The 10,416-nt window shown below is 39.3% G+C and overlaps 1 long non-coding RNA gene across 1 annotated transcript; it reads right to left on the bottom strand.

The window, feature by feature from the left end:
• Nucleotides 1-1,215: 1,215 nt before the first annotated feature.
• Nucleotides 1,216-3,725, bottom strand: LOC141627022 (uncharacterized). The gene is made up of 3 exons (XR_012536584.1): nucleotides 3,417-3,725; nucleotides 2,001-2,087; nucleotides 1,216-1,878 (listed from the first exon to the last, which is right to left on the bottom strand). It is a non-coding gene; the product is annotated as an uncharacterized LOC141627022 (long non-coding RNA).
• Nucleotides 3,726-10,416: the final 6,691 nt, after the last annotated feature.

The following is a 10,416-nucleotide window of genomic DNA, read 5'->3' as shown; positions in this document are numbered from 1 at the left end:
CTTTTTCAATAGAAAAGGCAACATTTTTCATCTTCTAATGCAACATTTCTTATGTAAAAAAAGCAACACTTCCTGAACTAATGCAATACTTTTCATGTTGATAAGCAACACTTATATCAAATTAATGCAACATTTTTATTTTGGAAACACAACACTCGTTACGTCCCAAAACAACACTTATAATAAACAAATGCAACAGTAATTTATTCAAAAACAACACTTAATAAAGTGCAACGACATAAGAACTTGTAAGGCACGCAACAATTGTAATTCTCTCTAATTGTGCATTCAATTGATTCAATCTCAAAAATATATGTCAATTACATTTCAAAAAAGGATCAAAAGTAGAACTTCGATCGCAAATGTTCAATTATTTAACTAAAACAAATATAACAAATGTTTAAATAGAACAAATAATAATTCTTAACGACTATTTGAAAGCTACTAATTATAAGTCTTCATTCTTGTATTGTGAGCATATATATGTTGCCAAATTAGGACAAAAAATCAACCCGTCATCATTGTTAATACCTCAAATGCAACTTGTAACATAAAAAATAGAACATTATTAGATTTGAGGATTCAAAGGCTCAATAGGCATAGATGATACGTCACACTTAATTATCACGAAATAATAAATAATGCATTAAAGAACAACTAATTAACAAGGATGTGCGAGTAAAATAAAAGCAAGTCTTCATCCGTAAAAAAAAATGTTTGCCAGCGTGCCCTCGCTTAAGGAATTCACTCCGCCGCCAAAGAAGATGCCTAGCCGCCCCTTATTTCTTCTACATGTACATGATTTGCAGGAGCTAATAGGTGCTAAGAAAAAGCCAAGAGAGGGTTTTCTTGCGTCAACAAAGGAAACAACAGGATACCTGGTAGGCAATGACAGTGATCAACTAACACAAAGAATCAGAGATTGAAAAAATTAAACCCGTGCAATTAAACGACTAAGAGAATTTTGATCACAAGCAAGGAAGAAGTCAATTTCTGGTTGCTCATAATATGCGTAAACTGATCTAACTTTAGAGGAGCACAACTGGAGTTTCACTTATCCAAATATTGAGTTCCTTATATGTATAGAATCTTTAAATAGTCTACTTTCACGTGAAATTGGAATCAACAAGAAAAAGCAAGCAGAATTCTCACAATACGAGTTCAAAGACTGGCAGGGTTTGATGCAATTGCAGATCACGCAGAATGACCGATGATGATGACATAAATCTTAGTGATAAAAGGTTCAGAGGAAGATCTAAAATCAACAAAACATTTTGCGTGTGCTGTAGTGAAAAAACCATCCAACACCCTTCTATATTTAATATAGATGATGCATGTATCAAGTCTCTAGTGTGTGTAAAGCTAGAGCATAGAATGAATCTAAGTGACACACCACACTATAAGACAATCCGACAAATAGATCAAACTGCACAAGCTTCTCTCAAAAACTGCCTAGTGCATTTACTATGTGTTGGAACAACATAAGTTAAAGAATGAAGGATTACACATACGAATGAACTATGTCCTTGCTTGATAATTATCGCATAAAAAACAAAAGGAGGATCACTTTTTCTCAACACATTTGGAAGTAGTCAACCTACATAAAAAAATGCAAAGGAATGTAATGCTGAATAAATGCCCCAAACAAACATTTATAAATCCGTAGAGAATTTGCTGGATTATCAGCCCTCCTTCTAAAAGCGACAAGAATTTTATAGCCTAAATCATTTCAAGAAGCTAATCATCTTTCCGTCCCAACATCAATCAAAGAGGTACTATCAGATGAACGAATCACAAAAGAAAAGAACTTACATCACAACTGAAGCAAGTACCAATATAGATATACTAACTCTCATGCTTGTTCCTCACGAAAAGTATCTGAAACTCAACCAGGATTAACAAATGATCTCGAAATCAACCTCTCCGAAGCTTTACTAGAATTTGTTCAGTTAAGTAAAGGATGTTGATAATTCAATCAAAATACAGATGGCTAAACTCACCCGAGTTATGCATTAGCTATGATTCGGTTTATGAAGAAATGATTAAACATCAGATGAAAAAGACATTTCTCTATCTCAGAAGGTCACCTGCATCCAAATTTGTTTACATAAGTGATTAGTGACTAGACAAGTTTAGAACAATGTTAGACATAATTCAAAAGTAGTATCATGCTTTAAAACTCATTATGCAAAAGAATTCTCATAAAAAATTAGTGCATCAGTTGACAGTTTATCAACATTCACCCAGTCTATCAGCCTTCACCCAAATAAGTGAGATTACATCAGACGTTTAGTTATTATAGCATTTGAGTTGGTGAGTAAAACCAGAACCCAAGCTTGAACTATAAAGATGAGGAGATTTGTAGGGATTATGAATAAAAGTAAAGAATATACAAGTTTGAACTATAAAGATGAACAAAGTAAAATAATTGATACTCCCTCCGTCCCAATCATTTGTTTACCTATGAGATACTATAAATTACTCCGTACCATATAGAATTAGAAATCTCGTAATGGAAAAGTTAGGGCTCAACTACTAGGAATATCATCAAATCCACTTGCCTATGAGATATCAGGATAAGGGCTTAAACCTCATTGTATCAATACAATGACAGTTTTAAAAGCAATTATAGATGAAAAGTGTAAAACAAGTTTGAACAATAAAGATGAACAGAGTATACTATGTTCTAGACTCCCTCGCCTCAAGGGATTAATCCTTATTGTATCAATACAATGACAGTTTGAAAATATGAAATCCTAAAATATGATACCAAAGTTGCTAGTTTTGATTTATGTCACACTCTAACCCAGGAAAAACCTCTCAAAAGACCACAGAAACTCTAGTTGACTCACACCCTACACCTTCACACGCAAGACAAAATAATTGGAAGCTTGGAACTAATACAGTCCATCTCATATTACGGATATCAATGGCAGAGTTTTCTCACTACATTGTATTCACATAAGCAATTAAAGACTTTCAACTATCATCATTCAGCTTCCTCCACTACTACACGTCATGATGTCAATACGAAAAGTAAATAAGAAAGTGAGAAACAAATACATTTCAACACGTAATCCCCAATTCGATCTAACAATAGTTAAAGATTGTGCCGAGACACTCACAAAAATCCCCAAATATATGTTTCTTCGATACAAAATAATCAATCCCCCACTCCCATATCGCCATTCACACATCTCCGCTATCAAAGAAACCTATATTTATAGCTTTAAATATAAGAAAAAGCAAAGCAACAATTAATGACACGATCGAGGGCAGTGGTGGAGCGAAAATTGTAAAACAAGTAGAGAAGCCACACAATATAAAGAGGCCATGAAAGCAATTACACAGATTTGGTACCTATTAATCTTTGACAATGTTCCAAAAATAATAATTCAAAGTTTAAAAGAGAATACCTGGAGATCGAATTTACGCATGATTGAAAAACTCAAAAGAGTACCGAGTTTGGTAGATCGATGATTAAACCGCTTAAAAACCACAATATAGTTGATTTTGTGGATCATTGGTCGGCTCTTGTATCTAAACGACCACGGAGCGAGATTGACCATTGTCGGTCGCATCAGCGTGAGAGGAAATGGATGGTTGTCGAGGGCGGCGTGAGAAAATGGAGTTGAAGGTTGGAGTTGATGATTGAATTGAGGGGGTGGTTGTTTAATTTGGGGTATGGGGAAATGAAGAAGAAGACGAAAAAATTATAAATGGGTTTTGGGGTTTTTTTATTTTATTTTTTCTATTATTGTTGGTTTTAATTAAAAACCGACACAAAAACATATTGTGGCGATTTTTTAGCCCAAAAAATTGGAACTTATATTAACTTTTAGCGTCATTCTTAACGTCGGTTGTTAATATAACCGCCATAATTGACTTATGGTGGCGTTTTCTATTTGGAACCGCCATAAAAAAGTATGAGTTATTACGTCGGTTCTAACATAAACCGCCACAATAGACCTCCTACATACAAAAAATTTGGGTTCCCGCCAATTTATTGGGCTTTTCACGTCGTTTCTATTAGAACCGCCACGATAAACGCGTTGTGATAGGGTTTTTTTCTACTAGTGATGCCTTCGCCTTTTCTGGGTGAATCAAACTTGAGATTGAATGATTAAGAGACAGTGGATTGAATGCATGAAAGAGAAACGAAGAAGATCGAATGAGAAAGGAGAAGCAAAGAGACGGTGGAAGTGTCGAATGAGAAAGGACGAAGAATATCGAAGAGTTTTTGTTACTGTATCAAATAAATGAATTGAATGACGCGTGATGGAAGGAATTGAAAGATTGAATAATAATATTGATTATTGATGGGAGATTCCAAAAAATAAAAAGTGGCGCACAAACAAAATTTTCAGTAAAATGTTTTGAGCTATTTGAACAAAAAAATGAAATTTTTATAAAGGGTTTATAACTTATGTGATATAAGTGTTGCACAAGTGTTGCGACAAAATGCAACATTTGTATAAAAACGTTGCACTTCGAGTAATACATTGCAACACTTATATTAAAGTGTTGCCCTATGTAAGTAAAAGCAACATTTATAAATTAAGCGTTGCTTAATTAACTGAAAATTGCAACACAAACCGTAAGTGTTGCACACGAAATGTTGCATTAGGTCTATTTTTGTAGTAGTGTACGTCCGGTACGGTGACCACCCCTGCTGCGTGGTCACCCGATGTCATAGCTGCCTACAGGGCCGCTCTAGTACCTCGTCCCGCTACTGGACGGGCTTCTACTTCAGGTACTAGAGGGCGGGGTCGCGGACGAGCTACACCCTCTGCTGGCCGCTCTGCTGGCCATGTCACCATCCGCATGGATGATTCACTTGACTCACACCCCGACTATCCTGAGGTAATCTTTGTTAATGCTATGAATCGCACTCGATTTTTTGCTTTAGCTAGCTGTGATTTTCTATCTACCAAGTTTTTGTGCCGTCAGTCAATTGATATGCTTGGTATTTACGAGCCTGTTGTTGAGATTTTGCGGGGTACGGGGATGTCTGGACTAGTCACCATGAGTGCCTTGAACTTCAAGGAGCTGACCCTTGAGTTTTTTAGCTCCTTTACCTTCTCTTCGGGCGCTCACGACACTGACCCGACTTGTGCTTCTGTGTCTTTCCGGTTATTTAACCGGAATTTTTCCTGGACTTTAGAGGAGTTTGGTACTAGGCTAGGACTTTCTTTTACGGGTCCTACTGCTGCCCCTAGGAAGGTCATCCGCCAGTTGTGGAGTACCTTGACACAGACTACTTACGAGGAGCGCAAGCTCGCTCAGGTCCACCTTCCCCCTGCTCGATATTTCTTGCGTCTTATGGGTAGTACTAATTTTGGCCGTAAAGAACCAAACAATGTGAACAACATTGAGCTTTCTATTCTGGGCGGGTACCTGAACATTGACAGTGAGGGACCCTTCGTCCTTAACATTGCTTACCTGACTGCCCAGTACTTTCACACTGTGGGGGAGAAGACCACGGGCACCATTGTCTGCAGTGGCATAGCCACTTTTCTTGCCTATTCTCTCTTCCCCGTCTTCCCTCGTGACTTACTGTACCTAGACACTGATAGGTACCTTGGCATTCCTGCTATGATGTCCATGTTTTGGCTTGCTTCCGACCACCAGACTTGGAAGATTTCTGGTTCCTTGTCTGAGACCCTTCCTTGCACCACTCTATCCCATCTCGTTCCCCTGCCCACTGTTAGGGGCAGACTACCTCCACCTCTACCCATGTACCACCTCCCACTTCAACCACCTCCTACCATGTCCACCTCTAGGAAGCGGAGGAGACCTGAGACCGGAGAGGGATCTACACCTTCTACGGGTGGCAAGACTTCCACGACCATTCCTACCCCGATCCCTACTCCTACTCCTACTTCTGCGCCCGACCAGACACAACCGGCTTACCCGGCTAATTTTGTACCTCCTCCACCTTTTGAGGCGTTCGCGGTCCTTGACCAAGGGCGCCGTGACGGTTTGTTGCTTGAGATTTTTAGCAGGCAGGCTCGTATGGAGAGGGACATAGCTCTTACTTTGTTCCCTCTATACGAGTATCACATGAGGCGACAACGTCCAGTTCCTGAGGGTTGGCCACACCCGTCTTTCTACCGGTACCCAGCTAAGGGATACCCAGAGCCAGCTAGTGACGAGGAGGAGGGCACAACTGAGGAGGAGGCGCGTACTCAGGCTGAGGAGGTGAGGAGGAGGGAGCAGGAGAGAGACCCGGACTACACGGTGGAGGACGTGACAGACGAGGCTGACGAGTAGCTACTGGTCTACTCACTTCCCCATTTTTCAGGCTGGTTTGGGGAAGTTCGTGTTTTGTATGTACATTATTGCTCTTTTATTTCTTTTGTCTCCTTTATATTTATTATTTCTCATACATTTATTGGTTGTATATTTCCCGTTCCCCCGTATATATCTGCTGGTGTATGCTGGAGGACAATGAGGGCGTTGTCCGTTTTGGTTTGGGGAGGGTAATGCATCCTTTGAGTCTGCATTTGCATTTGTTTTGCATTCACGTTTCTATTTTTCAGCTTGCATTGTTTTTATTTATTTTTAAAAAAAAATCATAAAAATAAAAAATTAGAAAATTTCAAAAAAAAAATAAAAAAATATTCACGTTTATTTTTGCATATAGGTTTAGACGGAACGGTTGATTTCCGTGATGATATGGCACTGTAACTTGTCATTTTTACTTGAGCCTTGCACTTTATTGACAGTTATTAGCCGTGTCTTATGCATATCTACGAGTTTTTGTTCAAATTTAGCTGACCGTGTAGACTTGACCTGATAAATTGGCTATGATACCGTCGTTTAGTACCAAAATTAAATTTATAATTCCAAACTAAAACTATAGCTAGTGATAGTAAGCGTCGAACCACAGAGAGACAAGGTTGATTTTGTTTGCTATTTTTCAGTCTATAAAAGTAACAATTAATTGGGGGTTTTGAAATTGGTTGATTAACTGGCTAATTGCTAAAATAAAAATTCTCAACAAGATAAAAAGGGGATCGGGAACTTCGGTTCACCATGGCAAATATCAGGACAGTAAGGTAGCAAAAGTCTTATAATACGGTCTCAGGGAAAATAAGCTAGCCTTTTGATCAAAGCTCAAATAACCTCACGGTCTATTAATTCCCTAGAATTTATCAATGCTTTCGCTCAAGAGAAATTCCAAATCTAACGATAATTCAAATTACCAATCTTTCAATCTAGTAAAGAAATTTATCAAAAGATAACTAAACCAATACGGAAGAACTCATACTACACAACAATCCTAATTTAATACCATGGCTCACCTTGTTCCCAATCAAAGAAATTACCTACACATAATTATAACTATTCTAACTTCGAAATTAATAATAAAGAACAAATTTGACATAATGGAATCGAACTAAAACAAAAGAGAAGAACTCAATTACTGAAATTAATTGATGAAAACAAGAATCAAAATAACAAGGAAATAAGGAAGAGGAAGAAATTGCATAAAAAGCTTACTAATTGAATTTAAGAACAAAGCATTCCAATCGAAGGTTTCCGTCTCCAAGCTAGATCTAAAACTGAGTTTTTCCAGAATGAAAAGCATAACCTAAAAGTTGCTGCGTTCTACTGATAAAAAGATACTGAAAGTTAATTACAAGTTGGGCTTTTAAAAGTCTAACACGAAGAAAACGATTACTCGTAAAATCGGTCGATCGATCGGCCAAAGACTGATCGATCGATCAATATGCGGAAAGAACATCCAATGAGCTCCGGTGGTCGATCGACCTCACACCTAGTCGATCGACCGAAAATGTTGTCTGGCAAAGTGGCTCTCTAGTTCCTTCCAATCAACTCTTCACTCCTTTGCACGCATCCCAAGGTGAGTGAATCTGAACCTCCTTCCTATGGGCTTCCTTGAAGTTGCTTCCGGAGGACGAATCTGGCTTGATTTAGCTTACTTCCACGCATTCCTACAACAAATCATAGAAAATGCAAAGTAAACCGTTTCGGGAGAAATAGTAGCCTTAAGCTAACAATTATGCATAGAAATACGTACAAAACCACGGATAAAGTGTATAGAAAATGCACGTATCAAATCTCCCCAAACCAAACCTTGCTTGTCCCCAAGCAAGCACTATGACCCGTATAAAAAACTAAATGGAAAGGAGTACATCTCAGAGCTAACTACAAGTCAATGCCAAACCGTTTAATGCACATAGTCAACTACTGCAAAGCTTAAATTAAGTGAACAAATTTATGCATATCATGGAATTTAATCGGGCGTTCGACCTTGCAAGACTCATACATTCGGACTCTCCCGGGCCACTCTTCTCTCAGCAAAGCAAATGGTAAGATTATATGTGAAAGCGAGGGAAGAAAAGTACATTCTCTCACCTAGACTGCGACCGACAAAACATGTATGCTTGAATAGCATGAATAATGATTCTAGCTACCGTACATACGCATAACCACCGTCAAGGACTATCACATGCCGAACTATTGCAAGATTTGGATATGTGAGGCTAAGTGGGAAAGAAGGGGCAAAACAATTATGGAAAAGTGAAGGTAAGAGCCAAGCTAGTACCTAACGAACCCTTAGAACACGTATCCTGTTCTTCCAACTCAACATAAAGACTATGCCTTTATTGACTAGGCAACACAAAATCCCAAACAAACGCCTCCTTATTTCAACAAAAACCTTATTATTCTCAAAACTCTTTTTTTCTTTTTTTTTTTCCTTTTCTGTCTGTTTCTTTCTTCTTTTCCTTTATTGCATTTTTTTCAAATTACGAATCGATGGTCGATCGACCGGTGATGGCAATCGATCGACCACCCCGCACACTCCGAGCATTCTCGCCTGTAAAACAACTCTTTTTTTTTCATTTTTCTCAATTTTCCTTTCTTCTGTTTTCAGTGAAATAATTCCTTCACTTCTCAAAAATACCCGCTCCAACATTACAAGAGCGAACCAAAACAGCTTAAATCGACAAATTCCTCTACTACTTCCTAGCTTGGCACAATGGTAGGCTAAGTATGGGATGTAGTTGAGGGCAACTGGCAGTTATGGCTTATAGTGGAGTTAATGGGGTAAAATGAGAAAGGGGAGGATGCAATAGTTCTCAAAACATGCAATACCGACCACAAACCAATGCGTATAGGCAATAAGCAATCAAAACTCATACACGTGCAAAACATGAAATGAAGGGAGTGACTACTCTCAATCCTAAATTAACCGGTCATAAATGTCACCAGTTATAGGCTCTATATCTCAGAAAGTACAAGTAGTTTGCCAAAAGTAATGAGTCAAGTCTAATTACCCGAAATGAATTCCATAACAAAATTTGAGAAATCACTTATAATTTTTGCTAAACAGATGTGAAAAGGGCATGGAATGGCATATTTGACTAATAGTGCAAAATCATCATTAAAAACTCCAATCCGACTCAACTATATGCAAAAGTAAATGTGATGTTTTTGATTTTTATGAATTTTTTCAATTTTTTTTTTCTTCAACAAATGCAAACAGAAATGCACTAAACATGTGACTGAAATGCAAACAAAAACAAATGCAGATGCAAGACAAAAAGGCATATGCAAATACCCTCCCCAAACCAAAACGCACAATGCCCTCATTGTGCTCAGCAGCAAATCACCAGCAGAAAAATGGGAAGTATAAAAGCATAAGAAAATAAAAGGAAGCTAATAGAGAAAGGAAAATAACTCACAAAATACGACCTCCCCAAACCAGCCAAAAACGGGGAGGTCACCAGCATCTAATCTCCACCCTCGTAGTCAGAGTCTCCGTCCTCGTCGGAGCCCGAGTCACTCTCCTCCTCCTCCTCCTCCTCGCAGCTAGCCGGAGTGGCCCTCCCGGAACGGGAGGCACCAAAGAGTAGTAGTGGGAGGGGTCTCCGGCAGCCGAGGTAACCGCCCGTAGGGGGACAAAGTAAGAAGGGTGAGCCCGGTCACCCTATGGGAGCATCCCCCCCGAGGTAGCTCCTCGTAGACCGGGCATGGGCTATGGCCGTGTCCAACTTGTCTTTGGTTGAAACTCCCGCACAAATCACCCAAAACACGTGACATTGCCCTCCGGTCCATGACCGGAGGGACAACCAAAGGAGTAGGTGGTAGAAAAGTGGATGTACCAAAGAAGTAGGGGTGGTAGTGGAGGTAGGGGTGCTCGTGAAGAGGAGGCACGAGCCCTCCTCGAAGTGCTAGCGAGAGGAGTGGCCGCCACCGGAAGAAGCTGTAATTCAGGCAAGGGCGGCCGGGCTGCTCCTCAACGGTGGTAAGGGGCGGGGAGAGAGGGTAGCGATGTGATGTGGATGCGGTCACAAATGAAAGAATCAATCTTCCACCGCATCTGTCTATCGACCCAATAGACACCCCTCGCGTAAGAGAGGTCCATGAAATGCAGGTCAGGGT

Source organism: Silene latifolia, chromosome Y, assembly GCF_048544455.1.
Source record: "Silene latifolia isolate original U9 population chromosome Y, ASM4854445v1, whole genome shotgun sequence".
In the NCBI taxonomy this organism is placed as follows: domain Eukaryota; kingdom Viridiplantae; phylum Streptophyta; class Magnoliopsida; order Caryophyllales; family Caryophyllaceae; genus Silene; species Silene latifolia.
This window is presented reverse-complemented; position numbering and strand designations above follow the sequence as displayed.